The 25603-nt window shown below is 44.0% G+C and overlaps 1 protein-coding gene across 1 annotated transcript in view; it reads left to right on the top strand.

Annotated features, from left to right (window-relative positions):
* The first annotated feature begins 1060 nt into the window (after positions 1-1060).
* The window catches only part of LOC111250115 (protein zyg-11 homolog B), a 159086-nt gene continuing 134543 nt past the window's right edge, over positions 1061-25603 (top strand). Inside the window, exon 1 of the mRNA XM_022804848.2 lies at positions 1061-6616. The gene's annotated coding sequence lies outside the window, so the exon portion shown is untranslated. The remainder of the gene's footprint in view (positions 6617-25603) is intronic.

The raw sequence follows: 25603 nt of genomic DNA, 5'->3' as shown, positions 1-25603 counted from the left end.
ATAGTGAAACTTTAAATTAAATTTACTCTTTATTTAGACAGTGCATCTTTACCAGTTACCCTTGTCAGCTGAAATATTTACTCGATTTGTGCACAAGTTCTCTAAACGTCCATCTTTGTTAGATTGTTTTGTTAGACTTTCATTGATGTTTGTTGCCCTTTCCGATTTTTATATTCATCGAACATTACGCGGTAGCTTGCTTCCCTTGCTTTGATATTTTTCCGACAGTTGCGTACCTTATTTTGCATTTTGGCGCGCAGCCTATACATGTAACTACCAGGTATAGGCAAACTGTGCTAGAAAATTGTTTTTTCTCCTGATCTAGTTTCAGCACACAGTCTCAATATGCGCAGTATATCTATATATGTTAGCCTGTGCTCATGTTTCTTATGCAAATAGTTCACCTCAAGCTGTATGTTAAATGCATAATAAATCGACCTCTTTTGACAGGTAAAGTCATAATTCATCCATTCGTTTTTATTTACCTATCTTTTTTAACACATTTTCTCATAATGGTGTCTACAGCATTGACGACCGCTCTGTTGCTCGCGCTGCTGTGCGACCAACACACGCTTAGTGGTCGTCACTAATTCCAGATATCTTTAAATCTTGAATAGCAAAATAGAGCTTGCCCCACTGTAAAGCAGTCCAGCTGCTACACCCACTTCATTAGCTTAATTCCTGTTCTTCTACTGTAATACATCCGTGACTCGATAGACAGAGCTCTGCTCAGCTGTCACACCCGTTCGGTTCCTCTACTACTCCTACATCTGATCTATCTCTCGCTCGCCAGCCTACGTGTCCCTTTCCTTCTAGTGCTCTGTTTGCACACTCGTATCCGCACGTATACGCCCCTCAGCTGGTGGGCCTCTGCTGTCCTTGCAGTTGAACTGAAGAGGGCAGGAGGCCCCGTTTCCGCTCGCGCGCCTTCCCTCCCCCTTTTCCCTTACCCACTTTTCTCTTTTCGTTTCTCCGCCGCTGTTAACAGCTACCGTTGTTGGCGGATGTTCGTACCATTACAACCACAAGGTCCTGTTCTCCTCTCCCCTTCTCCGCGCGCGCGCGGGTGCGTTAGCTGCTGCTGCTTTGTCTTCCCAGTATCGTTGACATCGGACTTACGACGGTGGCGCCCTCTCCACCGCCACTACCATCTGATCGCGCACGCTGGCTCAGCTTGCGCTTGTGACCACTGATACGCCTACGGAAGCCGTCTCTATAACTGAATTCTGCAAGAAGCTTTGCAGCTGGTGGTAATAGCGGTAGCGATGCTGCCGCTACTACCGTCGTTGACTTTGGCAAAAAAACACTGCGGAATCATCAGGAGTAGTTCGCAGTGCTTTGATTGGCTTTAGAACAACCAAGGAAAGACAGCAGCAGCAGCAATGGCTGGAGCTATGGAGGCGTACACACGATAAACCAGAGTAAAAGTGGACGGTTACTCAAATGCTGCGTTTATGGCTGCGATGTTTCGTTCTTCTTCTTCTTCTTCTTCTTCTTCTGCTGCTGCTGCTGCTGCTGCTGTAAAGATCGATTTGACCAAACAATTGTTGACTAGAAAATAGTCGACTGATGGGTAACGTCTAGCGAGAGGTGGCTGGATCTGATCCCGTTCGTTATACTTGACCTTTTTGTAAGGTAGTACAATGGAGTCGCTAAGTAAGATGCTGTTATAATTGGTTCGGTTATTCGGTACCATCATTAGCGCCACCTGCTAACCCGTACGAGCCTCAGCTAACTGGTCCTCAGCTCGAACGAACTATACCAAGAACATTGCCAGCACACTCCGTGCGCCCGTGTCTTTTCGTTACTGGTTATCATTACACCGAAAAGTAGCAACAGCGGCAAGCAAAAGCTCACCTGGTCCTTGTTGACTGTTCAGTGCAATACCGAGTACCTGAGTATTCGAGATGCTGTACAGCTGCTACGACGACCTCAACTGCGAATGATCTGACATTCTATTCCACGTCCCCACTTACCCGCTAGTTGAGCTTGCACACAGTTTCACAAAAGTGTTAATTTGACGTTTCGGCTCCTGACTGCGCGTTACGACTATCCAATGTGAACTTGGATTTTCTTTCCCCTTAATCGTGCGCATGCGTCCGTATCACAGCCCATCGCGTTGAACGACCGTCCACTGATTGCTAACGTCTGTTTCTTATCTCTTAGCTGCGTCGCCCGTGATTGTGGCCCACGTCGTGTTACCGTTTCAATTTCCATCTCTGTCGCCTTAGTTCGAAAGGGTTTCCCGCCTCGCCAACTGTTGTTACGGATCGAGTTGCTACCTGTCGTGGCAAGCGCTACGAAACGGGCCCACTCGCCGATTCATCTTCCGTCGACACACAGCGGCTGATGCTGCTCCTGTCCTACTCGCATTAGACTGCTAATATCGAATTGTCGTATTAATGGTGCTTTTGGCAGTGAATGATGGTGGTCATGGTGGAATGTGCTTGTTCTGCAGCTGCTGCTGCCGCCGCCGCCGCCGTCGCTGATGTTACTGTCGTGCAAATGCACGCGCTTGCCCAACGCTTGGCGCGGTGAGAGGGGACTTTGGCTAACGACTGCGTTTGCCTCCGGTGGCCGCAGCACAGTTGCTATTGCCGCAAGTGACAGGGGCGCCGAAAGAACGTAGCTAACCATTCCGTCATCAAATGACGAACAGAGCTAGATTAACAAGCGTCTAAGCGACCAGGCAGCTGTCAAACGATAGACAGTTTGTTAGATAGCGCTGACGCTTCAGTGTCTACAATCACAGCAGTGGCAACTACTTCACTAATAACAGTGTTTCCTTTAAACCACACGAAAGGTAATGAACACCATACGGATTACGGGACTAATAGCAGATATCGCCGTTTGACGACAGTCGTGACGAGCAAACCCTTCTTCCTCGGCAACAAACGTTGTCGGAGTGAACGCGCAGTGTCTATGACGAATCACAGAGATCGAATAGATTGACTGCTAATCGTTCTAGAAGTAACATCTCAGTAAACACCGGAAAGTCTGTTGGTTGTTACCATCGGATCATATGCGGTAACGATGCAAGTTGAAGTGAGTGTCGTCGGTCCGCAACGTTGTGCTAGGGTAAAATACGCGGAACGGTGTTTTTACTGCCTGAAACGCGCAGTAGATGACCACGGGCATTTTGCATAGCGTGGCCTGTAGAAATCGCCGAAACTGAAGCCGCATGAAGACGAAATGCGGTACTGTTTGTGTTGATGGTCAATTACCGATAGCTGGCCCTCGTCGCGTTGACGGTCAGAGTGCAGCGGTGACCGTGTTCTAAGCCAGTTGACTATTTAGACAGGCTGGTTAATCCAGGTAGGTTCAGTCGATTAGGTTACTGATATTGCTTGAGACGGGATCGAAAACGACTAAGTAGAAACGGCAGCAAACGACTGCGGTGACGCCCAATGACAACAGCTGCTATAAGAAGCAACCAAGGATGGCACATATCTTCCAGATGATTACGTTTCATGTAAATGCGTCATGTAAATGATTGTGAAGTGTGTGAATTATCGGCGATAATAGGGCTCAATATATTGATATAGTAGAATATCGGAGAAAAAACCTGTGGAAAAAATGAAAGAGTTTATTAGACCGAGTCTTCCCTGGTGTCGCTTTCAATATTCAATCAATAGAAGTTGAATAAAACGAATGGACCACAACGGTGAGACGATCACACAACTACAGTGGATACCAATCACAGTGTGGAATAAACAATCAAATCGCCAGTAAGAAACTGCTAGCCTATTATAGCATTCGCGACGGCAAGAACATATGTGCATGCTTTATTCGTTGTTGGCAACACCATACGAAATACGTTGTCGAGGTGATTTTTCGGGTTAAGGCGGCCAATACTACAAAAAAAAAACCAAAAAACGACAAGTTCGCCCCCCTGAAATAACAACGGTGACAGCAGCAGCGGCGACAATCGAACAACATTCAACCGACCTGAAGCCCATAATCTAGTACCATTCCTGCCTACCTACTACGATCTGAATGATGCAAGGTCATCTGACTGTGTGACATTGGCGAAACCTACATGCATGCTCAGAGACACCCAGCGACTCGGAGAGCTCAACCCTCATAATATTTGCCAAGTTCTCCAATCTCTTGCACCTTTCATAGTGCAGTGCAGATTCTAGTCATCGGTCTAATTGCGTTTTATTGCCTCTCTTGTCATAGTATAACAGAACGCTTCGACATCATTTGTGGAAACAAAGATAGATCGATGCTGGTGAGTTGATTTTCTCGCTGGTCGCTGGTAGAACGAAGATCTCGAGCTTTTATCAGCGAATACCCTGGAATACTAGACGAGACTACCTAGGATCAGCTTGAGAGGACAGGCTGCTTGTGTTTTCGTATAAGTAAGCCATCATCGCCTTTTCGAGGACCGCTGTGAAGGCACGGTGTGCGCTTGCCTGAGACTCACAGCCGGTTTCACAACACTTACCTACATAAAATTGTGGATAAGACAATAATAACAGTGGAAAGTGTGCCTGCCGACGATGCTTCTCATGGCTACGAACCTATGACTGCTGAAATTAAAGTCCGTTTGTGTTACACAGTCACAGCGGCAGGCTTTTCCCGTGCCTGATGGTGGCCTGAGGAAGTGATTGGTAATTCGCTAAGACGTAACAGGAACTCCTACATCAACCAAATGAGAGCAGACCGCAGTAGTCATTATTGGCATGCGTGCTTTGGTCCAATATTGGTGAAGCTGGTGAGTGGCAATCTGGTGACCTTGAAAAGAAATCTGTGCCGAAGTGAGTCAGTGAGCAGATGCTCGGTTTCTTCTCCATTTTGCTGATCCTGTGGATCCAAGAAGGTTTATGCTACGTCCGCAGTAGTTGTAAGGAGAACTACGCCTTTTCCTACTAATTTTCGTCGGCACGGCGGTCCGGCTGGGGCCTGCAACGTGTTGGTATCTGAACGCTGCAGTCGGGTTTGCAGAATGTTTTGATCGCCCTTGAAACGCATTGTTACTTAGGTGACGCTTTAAAGGCAAGCTGTTTGTTTACGCCGCGGACCAGGCGCGCTTACGTAACGGGCTAATCAGTGGAAGCAGCCGCTGGTCCAGCCGTTGATAAGTGCTATATCATTTAAATGGGTGATAATAAAATAGCGGTAAACAGTGCGAAGAGGAACGGCCAGACGAGAAAAACACGAGATTACTACAATTTGTGGCCGTAGTTAGTCAAAATTGGTAAATATCATCATTTCTAAGCAGAGACGCAATAGCTTTCAGGCAACACAACATTCGCGAAGAGAACTGCCTGGGAGGTCGGATCACGATTCAATCATCATCTGCCAGTGCGCTCTCTCTAAGCTGAGACGAGATCTCTAGCTCGACGGATGAGCCGCTAACTGTATTAGTAGTCCTGTTTGAGCAGCTACTGCAGACTGCTAGAACAAGGTCACCGCAACTGCCATACCGAGTCGCAACGTACCTACAGCAGTACGTGGACTCGGATACCGTAGCACTGCGTATATATTACAGTATTTCATTTTTTGTTTACATCGCAGAGGCGCCAGCGCATTCGTCGTCGTGCAAACTCGTGTTCTTTTATCGAAGACATACCGCGTACTTTATCGTCGCGTCGGCAACGCCCATAAACCAGTGAAGTGCAAGGCCCGCTTGAATAAGGAGCCCATCACAGAATCGAAAATTTCGCACGAGATCCTAAGGCCTTTTTCTGTTCGCCAGCTTGATTCAACTGGAGTGTCATCGGCCTCAATCGGATGCCACAGTTTTTTCGTTCGGTTCACGTACAATAGTCATTAGTTGTTATCGTGACGAAACGGAGCTCCAAGGACATAGCCCCCAGTGATATCGGCGCTGGGTCTACGTCAGCGGCGACTGGTATTGCCTAACTATTATTGCCTAGAGTGAGATCGATGCAATTTGCCTGTCCTTACGCTGCGGTTATGCGTAGAACTAATAGACGTCGCTAGATATCGTGACGATACAGGCTACGAGCAGACTATCGGTCTTGGTTGAGTGGGGGAGTTCGGCGGGGGAGTTGTTGGAGGGATTGTCTTGGTTTACAATTGTCGTTATTGGCCTCGTCATTGTGACTGTGGTCGCGCTCTCCATACATTCAACTCGTTGCCTCAGTGTCTCATTTTCGAGTTATCGATGCTGAATGGAATTACCTACCCATTAGTATCTTTCTATGTACCATTTGTCCGGCAAACTCGTGCCATTCGAAACTCAGCGGTGTTCCCGCTACGGCTGCCAGTCGCCAGGATTGTTTCGGTCACGTAGTTCGTCGACAGTGTTGCTTTTACGGTCCTCGTAGAGTCTCGTAAACTACATCTATGAGCTGAGAACTAATCGGAATCCTAATGTTATAATTATTATTAGGAAAAATTGTTATTATTATACTGATAAGGAAAGTATCAGTAATACGCACGTGTGTTCACTGAAAGGCGTGTTTTTGTGTGCGGTGCAGTGAAAAGGTGTAGCAGGTAACATTCGAATGAGACGGCGGTGTAGTTTGCGTTTACACAACTGTCGTTCGTGCACAGCCCTCTTATTTAATCTGTGCAATAATACAATTTTGCGTTATCAATCTCCAATGGATACACGCGCAGTCGTCTAGGAGTCCAACCAAAGGTGAGTATCATTAGTGTCAACGGTTCCTATAGAGAAGAAAGAACCTATAGAGAAGCGGCCTGCCACCGCGACTGCCACGTGGAAATGGGGAAGGGACAAGGTGCACGTATGCAAATTACTGTTTGAGTGAAGCTCGATAGATTTCTACGAAATGAATTACTTCCGGGAATTCAACAACCGAAAAGCATATGGCGACAACATTGAAACTAACGAGACCATCAAGGTGTTCCAACGAGTTACTTACTTACTGACCGCTTGGCCAGTCACGAATCGGACGAAAATAAATTTCTATACGGGGTGATTCTGTTAGTTTCTAAGGTCTGATGACAGGACGAAGCAGCCGGACGTTTCTGTTATAGCAACGATTTGGGACAGTTGAGCTGCTGTCCGAGAGACGTAAAGATGTATTTGACTTTTTTTGTGTACATCCGTACTGTTGGAGCAGACAACATCAGCATAGCAGACGCTCACCGAATTTAAACAGCGTTCAAACGTAGGCAACATTTGAACGACGGTCTCCACCGTCTTTATTAGACCATAAAATATACCTGGACATATGTATGTATGTATGCAATATATAAAATATACATATATTGCTTCCGATACAAAAGATCTATACAAATTAAACCTAATTATTGTTACGTAAGAATTATGCCCCTAGACTGCTATTGCTTTCTATACCCATACAGATTACACACTGTCTATGTATGTATGTATATAGTGGCAAAAATTACTTGTAGGTTCAAAAATCTCCACGTAACTTCTTTTAGCTCTTTCCTTCGTCTACATTTCACTCTCTTATTAGTGAGAGAGAAAACAGACTCCGAAAATGGCAGGACACTTTTATCACGCCCTACATCATCACCGTTAGATTAAAATAGGCATCGAGCAGATTCTTCCTATCGCACTAAATTGTACCGTTCGTTTTACCTATCCCAATGCTACCGTTACGTAGATTTCGTTGGTTCTTCCTTATGGGCGGATGTGTGGCCCATCAATGGCTCCACGCATACGGTTCACCAGCCGTAGTCGGCGGGCGGTGGTAAACAGCTGCCGGGAGTTCTCCACCAGGCCGGTCTGTAATCGAACGGAGATAAACCAGTAATCGCTACTTCTCTATAGTTTCTATTGTAATTGTGACTATTCTACCAGCAGAACTACGACTCGACTCGCCGTGGGCCACGAAGACAGCCACGCAACTTTTAACGCCAACAGTGGCAACAGCAAACACATATAGCGGCGTTTGCCGTCATTCAACCTAGGCTCCAGGCTTTACTGCTGCTGGCTCTGCCTAAGCAATCACGTTCAGTTCATGAAACACTCAGAGGGAGACTGGCATTCCGTTCGGTCGCCGGTAGCTTTCCGTTAAGCTGGTCCGCTTCGACGGCCTATTCGCTGTGAGTCTGAGCAATCTTTTCGTAGAGTAAACGGTAGCAGTTAGCTGCTGTTGTCAACAACAATAGCAATAGCCGTTGCTATACTAAAGCCAGCGTTGGCTTGAATTTCCAGCAAAGCTACGCTGGACGCGATAGCGTCCCAGTTCTGACGGTACTTAGAGTTCGTGCGGCTGTGTACACACGCCAATGGCGACTGGCGAATTACTGTGTTCGTATCCAGGAACGAGTTACTTGGCGCGTTCTTGCTAGTTGGGGAGCTGTTCCTTTTTGGGTGGCCCGTCACCGACAGCGGTACGAGCAATAGTGCAATGATATTACCGAGAACACCTGGCATGACGGGAGAGCCTTTGTTCAGTGGCAACGATCGGGCACAGTTATTCTGCCAGCCAATGTCTGCTATAGCTCTAGATATACTTACTTAATGAGAATGTGGATGTGTTATTTTCAAGGAAGCTTATTTCTTTATATTCTGAAACAAATCAGTTATTACAATAATAAGTAGCATATAAAGTAGCTCGAATTGACTGGCTTTTAACTCGAGCTTACCTGGCCAAAGCTGGCGGCGACCGACCGATAGTGGTTACCTTTGAATATATCAGTGTACCCTATATTCGATAGATTATAGGGCTGCTGTGCGCGATCATTGCCATTGGGGGGAAAACGTATGTACTAGTTTATTTTAGAAGAGCACGCTAGATAGCAACCTATAACCTAACAAAATATTACTGTTGCCGCTGCCCACAATGTAGCAAGAAGCCAACTAAACGCTTTATCACGTCGCTCAGGAGAGATCTCACTACTGCTACCTCTGGCGCGATGCTATCCACCGTCATTATCGTCCTAGCTTGCCTGTGTATTGCTCTGATACGCCGGAACGCCTCCTACTAGTACACAATATTACAGAATCAACTAATTCCCTAAGAGCTAGAACCGCTAGCACTCGCAATGCCCACCATCAGCAACATGAAAACAGCGAATTTTGAAAGGCTGAGTCATAGATGAACGCTGCTGCTAATTTGCCGCTCATCGTTAATTTCCTATTGCAATGTCGGGAAGACTGTATGGGAACAATTCTTCACGAAGAGGTAAGTCTCTCGAAAATATCATTACAATACAACAGCCACTAGTACAATGGCAAACGCTGCTGTTGCTACTGCCGCTGCAAGGGCGTCCGTTGATTGACTATGCAATACAGACTGTAGCAATGGAAGCACGCGTCGCTTTTTCGCGGCCTGTTATCGTTTGGAGCGGTGGCTAGAGTTCATTCATACTGGCTACGCTAAGCAGACACATTTTTATTTTAGTAGCTGCTGACACACAGACGGCAGACGCGACCGATCGCCTAACGCAGAGTGAGTACTGATTACGCTGGTGGCACGGTCGCCGTCGTCTTCACGTGGCAGCAAAGATTTGTGTGGATGTTTCTGTAAGTTCCGACAGTTTTGTCTAGTACAAGGCATTGCATTTTCTGCGCTGAGAATTTCTGTTGTCCGCTTTTCGTTAAAATCTCTAGCTTTTTATGATCACTTGGTCGTTTTTTCTTCCTTTGTCTGTTCGCGCACAAAATACCAGCTTGAAGGTAAACTAGAGTTTCCGTTGCCTGCCGTATGGAGAGACATGGTTGGATTGGAAATTCATAACGGAAGTGGTTCGTAACGGACTGGTCTGTTTAGAGGACGGTATTCGAATGAATGAAAAGAAGCTCCTCAATGGGTCGAGTGGCATGGGCGGCTCATGTTGGGTCAAACGGCGAATGAAGCATTTGAATGATCTTAGGCAAGCAAGCATGGCGAGGTTGAAAAGCCGTAAAGGTGAACGCTCATAACGTTTAGGCTCTATCCTCTGTCTTACAGGATGGACGGCTTGTTTACGCATCCACATTCATATAACACAATTACGCACAGTTTATATTGAGTACGTATACTACGCGTTAGCAAGACGTGGAAATATTTGACTGTTCTACTAAGCTCTATAATAATCATAGTTATTGTAACTTATTTAGCATCATTTGTTTAGAACACATGTGTATCAAGTAGATATATACTTGAAAAAACAACAAATAGACCTCGGTCGGCTCTAATGACCGGCTCAGCGATAGATTAACTGAAATCTGCAGCTAAACTAGCGGGTACAGAAAGACGTAAATTCTGCGACCGATATTGACCGAGGGCTGTCGCTCGCGAACGTCATCCACTTGGACTTAAGCAAGTAAATAGTGCTCGTAGAAAATCGTGTATGGCCTAAACAAGGTTTAATAGAATTAGAACTTATCTGCTCTGCGTCCGCTAGTCCCCACCCAGGAGGAGAGGCATAAATAGAAAATCGCACGCATTACTCACCGATTTACCAGACCAAATCATATTCGCCACATTAGGATCAGCAAATATTTATTGTTTTGCAGTGGGTTGGCATCAATAAAAAAATCTCGATCTGGAGTATATCTTCACAAAAAAGTTTTTTGTTTGTATGATAGTTAAAAATCGACTGTCACTCAAAGTATCCTAAGCTTTCCCTTGTGTAAGCCATAGCTCTGTATGGTAAGTATCGGGGCAGCGCTGTCAATAAAAACGTATCTCGCCTATTTGAATTTGTATCTGCGTATTATTTTTATATATATAATAATTAATAATAATAATAAGAACTATAAATGAAGAATGACAAAATTATAGAGATACCTATTATAGAACGGTTCCCAAGGATCCCACTTGAAGGCTATTTTGTTTCGTTAATGCATTCGTATTGGGCGCGCTAGCGAATTGTCAAACACCGAGAGAAAAAAAAAGTCTTGTACTAACGTATATACTAGCATTGTACGTATATATGCGACTAACCGATCTGTTTACTTACCTTAATAGAGAACTTGAACTCGTTTTTAACACTTTTCTGTGGACGCTTCACCCAGTTCTCATTACCCATGAGGCAGTTATGCCAAAGTCGGTTGGCAAAATTGCTCTGTACAGGTTGTCCTATTGGATAGTCATTCGATCGTGTACCCATATCCGTGGAATATTGTATCTATGATTGTCTCTGTGCCTAGAAAAGTTCAGCGTACACTTGATCGCCTGTGGTCAACTCGCCGGTAGTAGTAGAAGAGATAAAAGAAAAAACCGCAATACCGCATACTAACGGATGAGGCGTAGTTTAGCTCCGTCGACTTCGTCTCTCTTTTATCTTTTTCTATTTCTGCTATACGTAACATCACCTGTTGCCCCAGCTTTGCCCGATGCTCTACGAGCGGATCGCTGCCAAAGCGAGATTTAGCACGCGATTTGTATGACCAACAAACACAACTAATCGAGAACGATCCGCTAGCGCGGACGAGAAGGTCGGTCGGGTACTTCAGCAGGTCACTCGAACTGGACGACCGAACAGTTTGCTGCTGCTGTGTTGCTCGTCTCCCAATTCGTACGGCGAGCAGACGACAGAAAAATAAATGTCGACTCACTGCCTTGCCAATGCTGAAGACAGACGATAACAGCGCTAGTGAAAACCGTTATGGCAGCAACAACGATTATAACATCACTGGCAGATAGTGAGTGGAATCCCCAGCAGCAAATATGGCCCGTTGCGGCAAAATTAATAGCGAAGCAAAACCAGTAAACAGCATGGTTTCCACTAAAGCAGAATGAATTTTACACGTGATTTCATTTGGGGACAATAGAAGATGAGCTGCCAGCCTAAGGACAAAGGTGATATTCTACGAGCCGTGAAGGACATTTTGAATTCTACGGAAATTCGACTGTCGGACCTGTAAGAAACTGAGCAAGAAGGATACAGACACAAAGGGTATCTATCTATGACTACACTACACTCTGTCGGTATTGTCTGATGCAACGCTTAACAGCTGTACCAAGAAAAAATATGGGATGTTCGTTCACTCATATTATATAATTTATTTTGTATAAAGAAGAGCTTTTTTAGTTGTTAGAGCATATAGATGGCCTGTTGTATCTTATCATGTCGGAGCGTTAGCACCACCATGGTATGCCATCTGCTGAGAATGATGAGTCTGATAATAGCAGATATAGTTTTCCTCCGATGGATACATTCGCGCGGGTACACTAGCCGTAATTTGCATATTCTTCAATGTTTAGTTGACTGACTAATTGTCTTTTAATTGAATGAATTAAATATCATTGTTTTCTTCAGTTTATTACCTACATATATTTACGTAAGTAATAGAAAAAAACAACGGTTTCGGCCCTTCCCTATTTTCCTGTCGCTTGAGCCATTGCTACTGCTTCCAGCGGTCGTTCACCTAGTTTATTATTATACTTCTCACACGCTAAACAGTTCGGCGGTCGTTTACAAGCGCTGAAGAATGTTAACGCTAATCTCTCTGCTTCAAATAAGCGTTGTTCGCCACGTGGCTCCCTCATATCGACCACTCAGGTCTTCAGTCTCCAAGGCAAGACTGACTCGTGTCGCTCTTTCATGGCCGTCCCATGGCCAGAAACTGAGAAAGGGTAGAACAGAACCCCTCTGCGCGAGCCTTCTGTGCGCCCGTTGAGTTTTCCTCTCTGTTCCTGTATGTGTGTGTGTGCGTGTAAAAGTACCGACGCCAAGCGCGAAGAACGCTTCGACTACAGCGGTCGCAACAGGAAAAACAGCGGAGGTTGCTCCTCCCACCTAAGGCCTCTGTGACCTTGAAAGGCCATCCCGGTTTCCGTTGCCCGTGACCCCTGCAAGGGCGAATATCGTGCCGAATGAGGGAGGATGGTCGGTAGATTGAAGGGTCGGAGTGTTCCTGTTGCCATGTTACCTTGTCGTTCCCTTCTTTTTGCTGTATCTGAACGCAGTAGAAGAGCATTTGGAACGGACTTTGCTGGCTTATCAGTGAGCGTACGAAAGTCATGTCATTATTAGCATTCGCTGTGCATGCATATCAAAAGTGTCTCATTATGGCTAAACACATAGAGTCTCTAACTTTACATATGTCTTGCAGTTTTTTTGGCAACTCTCAAATGACGGTCAGCCTTGGCTTGGCCTATTTTGCCGTGTGCTTCATTATTTTCTTTTATTCGCTTTTGGACAGACCCCCGCTGCGAGACTTAACGCTAAGCCACAGGATCCAAAATATCTTTAGGTACAAAAGGCTTGACTGACGCCTGGCACGGCGTCAAGAGCTTGCTAGAAGAAGCCTGAAGCAAGGCCCCGATGTTTTCCCCCGAATTGGGTGGCATGATAGCTGAAAGCAGTCAAGACGCCGTGGCCTTCGCTAGCTGCCTTTCTCGTCGTCCGATTTGTTATTACCGGGAGTTGCTGTTATTGCTAGTCGCTTTTGTCTGCCTGTACGTCACCAGAAACGGGGAAAATATCGAACCTCTCGTAGTCTAGATCCTACTTAATTTGCATTTGACCCACTCAAGCTTCCAGGTGCTCTCGTGCCCCAGATCTTTTGAATAAAGCAAAGCCGCTTATGCCTTCTTCGTCCTGCACTTGTCCCTAAATAGATGACATATATTGCCAAATCAGAACGTACGGCTGTAGCCTACATCCTGAGCGTCTGCTGCGCACACCAAATATTGATCTAGACCACCGCCTTATACCTACAGTGTTTACGATGTATGAACGAGCAATCTGTGTTATTAAATATAACACTAAACTATAACCGTATATGTGCAAAGATGAAACTGTTGTAAAAAGTTGTAACTGAAATAGGAAATTTTAAATGAAGAAAATTAATCGAGAATTATATAGGACTAGTACGCTATCATGCAGGGCGTTCAAGAGAACTTGAAACCTCATTTTAATTATTTGAGTATACCATTACTTTATATTTGCATTGAGAGATACACGGTACAATAGTACACTTGTTAATGGTAAAATAGTACTATGTTATTTTGTATTGTCTGATAAGATATGATAAGACTAAAGATTAGGAACTGATCAACCGGTATCCACACGCTGCACAACATAGAAGGATAGCTTTTTTAAAGCGCCTTTGTCGTACCACTTGTTTATGTCGTCCTTGGGGGTACTGAGGGGAAAGATCTACGGAGATCCGACATTATATATATGTCTAATCAGTACTGGTAAATTTTGCCCTGTTTTGTGCTGTCTCGTAGTGCCGTGTTGTCCGCTATTATTTTTCCCAGATCTATGACAACACTCCCTGTGGCTAGCATGCGGACCTCTGCCTGCAAAATAATTACTTAACATTTACTCTACGTGTCACAGTGATCGATAACAGTGTAGATTAGTTAAACAGCAGTCATTTTAGGTAGTTAATTTTTCCCTAAAGCGACGCTGTGCAATGGACAATGCGTGATGGACGACGTTAACGGAGACGATGTCATCGTCAACGCAACGAAAAAACGAACGAATTCGTGATTTTATTTTGACCGCTGCCAGCAGCATCGTCAGTCGCTCAGCTAGAAAATCTTCCTGAAGCAAAACATTAAAGATAAGGCTTGGCCAATACAGCCGTCGAAATGAAAAACAATGTAAAGCAGTGATGATATCGGCAGCTAGGACTGCTGTCGACATCGGTGACCCCACGGTATTCCCGATGGCGCTGGTAGCTGAGTGGGTGGCGTATGTCAGCAGCAAATGTACCGAAATTCGTTGTTTTTTGTTCGCTTGTTTTTATGGTCAATTTTCAATACTGGTCCCTGTGATTTTCTTTGCCATTGCTTGCATGAGCTATCTTGCCCAGAGCTTCTGCAATACTACTACAGCAAATAGCTGGTCTTGCTGGGCTGGTATGATAAGTGCATTCTGGTAAACCGTTGTACGCCTGATCTTCACCGTTGTCAGGTTTGTGCTGATTCTTCTGAGAGAGCTACTGCAATTGACAAACTGCCGTTGGTAACACAGTGCGAAGCCACTCCCCGAAGTTCCCGATGGCAAGACGTTCGTCACAAGTGATTGTATCAAATCGTTATAGTGGGGCCTGGGCAAGCTATTATTCGGCAGCGTTCTTCCGAGCGCATATGTTATGTCGATATCCGCCGACGATGCGATGCAACTATAGTAACAGGCAGTGCATGGCCTAGCGAAAAGGAAACCGATCAGGCTGCCAGCTTGCTCATAGATAGTGGGATGCACAAATTATCTCGCTTCTACTTTGTTTTATTTTATCTGCTGATGACTGTGATAACAGTGGCGGATCTGTTATTGCCCTACAACCAGACAATTTTGACGATTGTCTGCTGACATTGGGGGGCGTCGTGCCACAACTAAAACGGCGGCCAAGCCTAGCAGCGTGATTTCCGGTCGGTCGGTCGGTCGGTCGGTCGGTCGGTTGGCCGTCCAGCCGGCACAGCTTGACGCAACGACAGTTAGTCACCATCAGCAGTAACCAGTCATAGTAAAAATGGCAAAAATAAGAGCCAAGCAGACCGTCCAAGGCCACCGCCACGATCAACAACAACAGCGAGAGCTGTAGAACAAGTAGCAACAACAATAACCAGATCGCCTTTGGTACAACATGAAACATTTGAGATATAAGTTGGCGCCACTGCAGCAGCCGCCGAAATCGCGATAAGCGCTGCTGAGTCGCCACAGGGCAAGACGCTAGTCGAGATCTCGAAGTTATGCTGATGCATATGACTATCTACATATTATTGTTGCTACTGTTGTTACAATCCAACAAAAGTTGGCGCCATTTAAACAAAAGATGACGAAAGTTATGGCAAAGCAAAAAGGTAAAAAAACAGACAAAACTTCCATATGAGTATGTACTACAAACAGAAGGCAGTGGGGTGGCAAATAGATGATAAAAAAAAAAAAACAAATAGTATAAATCGCATACAGCGAAATATGTACTATTATATAAGAACTTTTGAAAAACAACTGACTGCGGCTTTAGTTACTATACTTGTTTTTCTACTGTGAGTGCTATCACTTGGTTGTTTGTATGTACCTTGAATTTAATGTTTGTGGGCATGTGTATGTGTGTCTCTACATCTACTGGACGAACACGACTCTGATGACTGTAACCGGACGGTGCTGCGGCTTGCCCACAATATACCATTATCGCTTTTGTCGCCGTCGTCAATGTTGTCTGCTACTGTTGTTGAGCAGAAGACATGTGCACGTTGCCATTATTTCAGTTTGGCATCGGATAAGTGGCGGATGATCGTTAGTGTATAGGCAAAGATGGCCGAGGTGCCCGCAAAGGAAAAAGCATTAGCTGGCGTAGCGACAGCGTTTGCGTCATCCAGCCTAGTGGACACGACGCAATAATACAGCCGAATCCTATATACTGAAAAAATTTACATTTTCTAGTGGTGTGTATCGTATCTTATCATAGCATGGGGAATATGAGGTGAAATCCGTATGTAACTGTACGTGGAAAGCTGTGCGCTATCGTGATCACCAGCAACATCTTATTCGACCTTTATGTACACCTTATGTTGAACCCGACCCGTCTGGGGCTCAGTTTCGTCTGCTTCTGTCTGCTCCCATTTTGCCAACACAACACCGTGTTACCGTGTAGAATATAAATCAACATGTGCAAAGAAACGCAGCATCGGCCAGCAAATCCACACCCATGTCAACAAATCTCAAGCGACGCTGCGCAAAAAAAGCATCGTTGAACCAGATTATTGCCTGGAGAGGGCAAATACTGTGAACTGCTGATCAAAAGCAGAAGTTGAACTTGTTGATTAGTCCGCTATTAATATTTTGACTCCGTCTGCTATGGCCGATGATAAATTTGATCATGATAATAATCATGTTTCGTCTGCTTTTACAGTGGTGATTGTGATCTTTGTTGTAGCTATTGCTGCGGCTGTTGCTGGGGTATAATAGGTTGTTGAACATATATATGGTGATAATAATATCCTTTATTATACACAAGAAAAGCACATGTCAAGCACAAGGGCAATAGGGCTATTACTGTTAAAGGCACAGGACCATTAAGGGGGATTAGTCGATGAAAAATCGGAATATGACATAAAACAATCGCAATAAAATTACTTGGTTGACTCGAACAGTTCGAGCATGGCTGCAACAACAGCATCGATAATAAAATCTAGTTTTACAAAATGTCCTCAACGATAGTAGCAGTGAAAACGACTAACACGTCTGTTGTCACTTAAATTGATGTGGCGTCACAAGATGGCACACTATATGCGTCATACATGAGCTGACCGCAGTGTATGAAAAACGTTACATGCGGTAGAAAAGCGTACGATTACGTCGAACTCTATCGAGCTAGCCTGTTTCTCTTTGTTATATAGTGTGTGTGTGTGTGTGTGTATGTGTGTGTGTGTGTATGTGTGTGTTGTGTGTGTGTGTATATGTGTGTGTGTGTGTATGTGTGTGTGTGTATGTGTGTGTGTGTGTGTGTGTGTGTGTGTGTGTATGTGTGTGTGTGTGTGTGTGTGTGTGTGTGTGTGTGTGTGTATGTGTGTGTGTGTGTGTGTGTGTGTGTGTGTGTGTGTGTGTGTGTGTGTGTGTGTGTGTGTGTGTGTGTGTGTGTGTGTGTGTAGTGTGTGTGTGTGTGTGTGTGTGTGTGTGTGTGTGTGTGTGTGTGTGTGTGTGTGTGTGTGTATGTGTGTGTATGTGTATGTATGTGTATGTATGTGTATGTGTGTGTATGTGTGTGTATGAATGTGTATGAATGTGTATGTGTGTGTATGTGTGTGTATGTGTGTGTATGTGTGTGTATGTGTGTGTATGTGTGTATGTGTGTGTATGTGTGTATGTGTATGTGTGTGAATGTGTGTGTGTGTGTGTGGGTGGGTGGGTGAGTAACTGGTGAACGAGGGCGCTTTTTGTACGCTCTTTTCGTATACAAAACTCAATGTAAAATCAGGTCGTAGCAGAAACTGTACAGAACTGACCCAGTGCGATAATAGCCGTTCCACATGTTGTTTCTCTGTGATCTGCATTTCGCGTAATCGTGCACCGCGTAATCGTGCATCATGCAGATCGTCTCAGCAGTTAGCAAAGTGACTCTTTTTCTATTTAGGATAGGATTATCGTACTTTTGGGTTACCCCCCAAAACGAATAAAATCAGGTGCGTTAACAAATACGCTCTTGTGCCAAGTGAAAATTCGATATATTAACAACAATGGCGGCGGCGGTAACAATCTCGATCGGCAGTATGAAAATTCTCTGGATGAATCACAGCTTAGGCCGCATCAAACACTGTCGCACCGTCACAGCTTCGCATTGACAACAAGGCGAACATATATATGTATATATACATATATATATATATATATATATATATATATATATATATATGTATATTCAACTATCAGAAACATGTTGTGTACAACTAACTATTACGTGTTTGTTTTCAACATATCGCAGATTAGCGCTTTCATTTGCCACGAACAGAATACGTATTTGACGACACAATGTACATCCATTTCACAATAGGGCTCGGAACAACTTCTATGACGCTGACCATGATGATGACCATTATCGTGACTGTGATACACTTTAATCCGACCAGTACGTGCCTATAGGCTATTTAGATTTATGGTAGTCTTTAGGCGATATTAACAGCCATCTTTGCCGTCCACAGTTCGGCGGCAGATTTTACCGTACGCCTGCTTATCTCTGCTATTGAATATACTGGGCGACCATCAGCATATATACACGCAAGCAATGCTACGCGTCCCGATCATGTCGAGTGATAGCGTGTTTGTCTATTAAACATGGGAACACTCAAGTGGTAAAGCGCTATTGGCTTGAAAGCAGACGAAGGCACAAGGTTCATCTGTGGCTTTCTATACTGCAGCAAGAACCTAGCACCGCGCCGCCGGCCTATATTCCTATTTTACGTGACAGAGTTCAATTGTTTACGTTTCCTCACCTTGCCACCGTCGCAGGTTGCCGTCAAAAACTATTGCCGATGTCACTGTTATCGCTGTCCTTGCTATCGGACTGTTCTGCCAGTCATTCGACGCCGATGTTTTGGGCTCGTGCGTAAGCGTTAATACGTCTATTACCCTTGACACAGAATACTTCTAGCCACAGTCTACAGTTGATCGAGCAAAATCAATAGGTAATCGCCTACGAAAATGCAGCTCGTATCTGATAGCTGCATGCTTCTTTAATATTTAGTAAATGATGCTCCCCAATAGAGCGGACGAGAGAAAGGAGAGATCGCGCGGTTGAATACGTCATAATGACCTGCTATCGATAAAATATACATATATATATATCCCGAATAGTAATCATAACTTGTTCATCATGCGTATCTTACAAAATATTTCAACTATACACAAATAATCTGAACAGACGAATTTCAAGCGACAGACGACTAGTAATGCCGATACGTAGACCGCTGTCATTACGACTGGTGCGCCATTTTGGATATAGTAAAAACAAATTGATTGAAACTCTATGATTTAACGTGTGGAAACGAGTATGTTCAGAATATTTTAAATGAATGTTCGTTGCTGTTAGCTTAAGAGGACAACACATAGCGTCGGCCTCTTCCTGGGATTGAATCGGATTGTGCCGGCCGACGTCACTGCTCCATTTCCCGTTGCTGATGGCCTGCTGTGAACAATAGTAAACAATCAAATCATATTTTTGATTCGATAAGGCCCGTTGCCTGGTACAACCTATTAGACATTCGTTCTGTTGTGTGATTTGTTTGCTGAAATATCGCAGCTGTTAAACGCACAACGCCCATTCAGTGGGCGTCTATGTGCGTCGGGAGGATTATTGTAATTTAATTGTATACAACAAGTACAATAAGTGGTGCAACAATGCTATTTTATTGTTACCACTTTCTAGCCACTTAATAGAATAAAACAATGCCGCTTTTTTGTTGCGCGAAATCAGTTATTTTCAACAGGCGCCATTCTATATATTCTACATATATATATATATATATATATATATATATATATAGTCTGTTCAAAAACATTGTCTAACTGCTCCAGTCGACTTTTTTTTTTATCCATTGTAGCTTTTTCTGGTATTCTATTCGTTTTTGTACTAATTTTATCATGCCGTTGTTTCATATCTGATACTGGCTTGTTTTATCATTGTTCTAGTTTTTTTGCAGCCTTAGAACGGCTGCTGTTGCCGCCGACGCAGAGGCTAGCCTTGTAAAACCATGACCAGGAACCTTATTTTCATTTTCGCCACCGGCCCTACCGTACGTCCACTGTTCGTGCCACCGCATCCGTTGTCCACGAACGCTTTCATGTCCTTGAAATATGTTTTGGCAACACCGCCAGACGCTTTTAGGGTCTGCGACGACTACCGCAAATGAGCGGATCACGGACTGACAGGTCCGCGGATTAGTAGAATATCGAAACCCCGTTTGGCCTGTCTATGCAAACTACCTATAACCTCGTAGTTGGTTACCTTGTCGTGGACTTTGTTAGCGCATTCTCCCTCTCCATTATAAAAACAGAGACCGCATTAACGGTCAAGTAGCAGTAGATTACGAAAGCAGTTCTTGGTTGGTTTTACTTAGTCTGATGTTTCAGCGACAAATCGATCAAGACTCCTTCAACCGTAGACTCTGTAACCGATTGCAGTAGGTGACGTCGCCCAAACATCGCTTGTTTATGTCAGTTTGTTCAGCTCTGAATGAGAGGTATCGGTCCTGCGGTCGCCGTTGATCGCTACGGCCGAGCCACACCCTATTAAAATGTTGTAATGTCCGTCTGTGCGGTGTGTAAACATCTTCGGCTCGATATGTGCTCGTATCTCTCTAGTCGTATCGTCTGTGCACACGAATTTGTACGCGATATTATACTATAAACGAGGGGAACATTACTCGACGAATTTTCCTAAGTCGTCAACAGCAGGTGGAACAACATGTGCTGTCATCTCTCGAACTTGCAAACACCACGTCCGAGCTCCACTAGACCGCCGCCATGGTCCTGGATCAACTAAACGATGACGACAACGACGACGTTGGAAAGTTTCGCCGACCCAGCAGCCGTTGCGAAAATACGGACCGAACTAATCTCACAAAGTGGCGTGACGACTACGATGACAAGTCGTCCACCATTAAAACTATCTGGTCGCATACGGGATCCGTTTTTGAAGTTTTGGGACAGATCATAATCCCATAGTAACACCTTAGATGACTTTCAGTGCTACTATATTTACACTATATCGCATAACAAGTGTCGCTTACTCCTGCCATTTGGCCGTTGCAGCCGCGATCTGCTGAAGTATGGACCTGTTTATCGACACACAGACATATACATACGCACAGGCAGATGAATGGACTTACAGACGATTTTGAAAGCAAGATGATGTTGGCAAAACGGGAAAGCTCTTATGCTGATGCTGGTGACAAGGTCTTTACGGGGGATGGGGGGCGGGTCTACAGTGAAGGCAGAAAAACTCTGGATTGGGGGAATGAGTGGTGAGGGGATTAAGGACGTTAAAACGGCTGAAACCGGCTTTGTCCGAGAGGTGCGTCTGCAATAGCACCGCACAGCGCGAACGGATACCTTGGGAATACAAGCTTGCTAGATATACTATTCCGTCTATTATTAGCTGTTCAAAAAATGTGCGTTTACGACAAAAACACGAGCTTTTTTACGCGTGCTTAGTTACGAATAGTGGTTGACGCATTAGCCTGCCTTTATATACAATATATATATTATATTGTATGGACAGTGGTTATTGGCTGTAAGCAATTATGAAGGTCGTGAGATCAAACTGGCTTCAATTATTTATTGCTTTCAGACCGACGAATTACGACTACGGTTGATGATATTACTATGTTGGACAGGTCGTACCACATCCAAAAAGACAACTCACCAGTTAGAGACGAAGAGCATGCGTGTAAGCTCTGATTTACACACGAAAAATTATTCAGGTATCTGGGTGACGCGTCTGAATGAACGGGCAAGACTATTTGTATAATGAAAGGTCGGCCTCGTACAACACGCGAAGTATTTATTACCAATCGAAATGTTCTGTGTCATTGCTTGAGTAACAATACGACTAATGATGACCTTGGGTCGAAAACGTTATCTAATTGGTCGTCACAGACAACTGTGGTATCTCGTATCGTACGCCAGCCAAATCTGAGCAGAGGGCACAGGATAAGCACTCGTACGGGTCTAATGAATACTGTTTACATATCTTCGGAACGAAGCCAGTTTACGGATCACCTTCAAGAATCACGAAAACAGCGACAGAAGGGAAGGATCCAAGAAAATATTGGTCTGAGCTTCATGAAGTAGCCTGCATGTCAGTTGTTACCAATTGGCTATTTACTCGCCACTCATTCAACACTACCCATGAACAGCTAATGTAAATCGTTGATTTTCACGATTCTCATCTAGAAAGTTACCAGAATAGCTCCTGAATAAGAGCAAAACACGTTCTTGAACCTTCCATTATAAAATAAGCCATTTCACATTTGTCGTACCTGGCCAACAATGCTTGTTTGAAATACAATTTATTGTTGATAATCAATGTTCAATCATCTAGAGCGTTAATCGGTGACGTCGTCCACGCGCCAGGCTAATAGTAAAGATTTTATGTAGGTAAACAGTCGTAAGGCAGGGCCAGGTAATAGGCAACACCGCCCACAGGGGTGTTATAGAATACTACTAGAGAAGTAGAAAACTATAACATCAAATTTATCGTTACTTGCCCGTAGACATAGTCGAGATGTTGGCATCGCAGTTTTTACCTCCCGTCCGCGCGTTCGGTCCTCTTTATGAATAGAAATGTCTCTGCCAATCTAGGTAAGCTGTTTTACGTACGGATAATGAGCTCTAGCGGTATTTAGCGTCGCGTACAAATACGTTCGCTTCTGGCTTGTCCACATACTGGGAGTGTTTACAACTGAGCTAGGGGTCATACCTAGTGACAGATATTGTTTCATGTACGGCAAGAAGTAAAAAATCAAACGAGTATCTTGTTTTAGTTCCAGTTGCGATTACTGGACATCTATGACTGAAACTCACATGATTACACATATAGACCACTATCGATAAATATGTGATAATTAACATTGGTCTTATAGAACTATCTGCTGTTTGCTCGCGATTTGCTCAACTTATTATTATTTTATCAAAGTATTGCAACACTGTATCGGTCCCCTATACTTCGAGTCTTGCAGTTGATCGTCCGCCTACCATAGAAAGGCAGAACAAATCCATATGGCGTTCCTTTTTTTTCAATTTCAAATGTATAGCATCTAACGGCTAGCTGGCTGTTCTGTTTGTGTAGGCCCTCACTACGAATAAAAATCTGATTTTCGCTTATACCGTAATGCTTATGTCTATGCCTTAATCGGATAGGCACTACCGTCAGAAGCTGTGGTAATTGCCACGGTATGCGACTCTCTATCTGCATCTTTTCTATTCACAGTCGCGGCCCAATGCATCGTCGAATTACTCTATCCCAGTAACAATTAATCTATAATAGGATGATTTCCAATCGGCTGTAATTATTGTGACAACTTCTTCTGACGGTGCCCGGAACTCTCTCTAAGCGTTGTTGGGAAATGATCTACTATTATATAAAACGTAACTCTAATATTTGTACATGTTTATTTTTCGTTACCCCAATTGTCGTCTGCGTATCTTTGCTGCTCATGTCGTTGTCCACGTGCCCGTGACAGCGGTAAAAATGACGAAGTGGCCTAGACGAAAAGGTACGAGGTGCAGACGATGACATTGGTCATCATAAGTTACCATCGCCCCCCATCACTAGCGTCATCTAGGGGGCAGGTGAAGGCGAAGCAGGAAAGAAGAACGTTTATAGACGATGATTTCTCGTTACGGATTCTGACCTTCCATGGATGAATCTGTAAATTGAATACATGGTCACCTCATAGGTACTTGGATCGCGTCAGCGGTTTTCGACAGCTGAAAGTTTGAGCCTATTATTTGCTGATCGAACCTCACGTGCTTGAATAGAATGACGAGGGTGAGTGGTGGAGGTACTTTGACTATATCCGAAATCTGACGATTAAGTTGATTCAATAAAAAAGCCAAGGTACTACCAATGATACAGGACACGGTTGTTAAGTAAACTCTTTATTATTGTAACTGTTTTTCTCGATAATTTTTGCTTCTTTAGTAAACGTCTATTATGGGCGTCTATTTATCATCGGCATACGATCAACGTCAGATGATTTTAATATGGCAAGGCAACAAACTTCTCGAGGTTGAATCGATTTGTAACCGGTTTGATCGGTCGTTTCGACTAGGTCAATTTAAATTTGGCGCCTTAAACTCTCCAAACACCAAAGCACTTTTGAACGGAATATATTCGCTATAATAGTCTTAGAAGTAATAAGAATAACAAGCAGTAATATTCTACAATGATTCATTATAGGGAAAATAATTTCATTCGTGTTTGTCTTTATGACGACCATTTTGTCCACGACCATATTGTCGCATCTTTTTACATATTACGGTTGCGAAGTCCTCGAAAAACCACGTATAACCAGCCGAGATAATCAGCTCACAGGAAACAAAGTTTTTGGAAACAACGAATTTTTACAATATGTCGTGTAATTGTGTTGATTTATCTTTTGTCTTTTATTATAATAACCATCAGCAAGTGGCTTTATTTATAGTTGTTTACTTATTGCGTCGTTTAGCCTCCGCCCATTGTTAGGCGTGTTATCTGATGTATTTGCGATGTGACCGTTCGCCCAAATCGACAGCAATCGCTGTTAATTTTGTCTTTGAACGACCGTCAAATGAAGAACTCGGATATCGTCTGTGCTGATGATAACGGTCTTTCGATACTGCTTCTTCTTTCTTTTCATCTTTCGTTTATAATGAAATGGGAGAATGTTCTTTTGTTTCGCCTGCGCTATAGTACCGCTTTCGCTGAGTGACAATCGCTTTGAAACGAAAGACCAACTGGCAACGTAACTGTAGTGCTTAATTTGTTTTGGTCTGGCCATCCAACTTTGACGTTGTCAACGTGTTAGTATAATAAATATAAATAAAAATGCCCGCGTGATGACCTGTGCAATGTTGTAGGCATTATCTGCGTGTCGCAGTAAAAACAGCTATAACAGGAGAGCAGATGTGAACAGCAGCCGGACTTGTAGATCTCGGGTGATCTGTAATTTCTCATGTGGGTGTTCTGTGTAGGCGGGCAGATCCGGCATCGGAGTATTGAAACAGAGATGATATCCTCGACCCACGAGTATATCGTATGTGGCAGTAGATTCTGGTTTACTCAAACGAAACATGTCCAATAGAATAACGATATAGAAAAATGTCCAACGTTTTTATGCAGTATTTGACAGTCATTTAGGGCTAAATAAGATCTCTATAACTGACATGTTAAAGAATAATCCGGACGCATCGACGAATCAACAACCGTGTTCAGTTATCGATCGAGAATCTCGCTGGGCAATTCGATGGTGAGACGATGTTGGTAAATGTACTCGTTTCTTGTTCTCGTAGACCTTCAAGTGGACGCCTGTCCATGAATTTGTAAAAATTATCAAAAGGTCAACAAACAATCAATAGCGTTGTTGCTTTGTTTTTCGTAATCGATCACTTGAAAGTTCGCGGGCTATTTTTGGAGCGCACGCATATCTCTAAGTAACACGTGGTGTCAGGACACAGCAAACCATGTCTATGTTCAAAACCATCATCGAACTTCGTCCTATATGTATAATATTGAGAAAAGGCTTAAACATGATCGATTCCAATT

The sequence above is a fragment of the Varroa destructor genome, unplaced genomic scaffold (genome assembly GCF_002443255.2).
Source record: "Varroa destructor unplaced genomic scaffold, Vdes_3.0 BEIS01000004.1, whole genome shotgun sequence".
NCBI classification, from domain to species: domain Eukaryota; kingdom Metazoa; phylum Arthropoda; class Arachnida; order Mesostigmata; family Varroidae; genus Varroa; species Varroa destructor.
The sequence above is the reverse complement of the archived record's forward strand: the minus strand, read 5'-3'. Positions and strand labels throughout refer to the sequence as shown.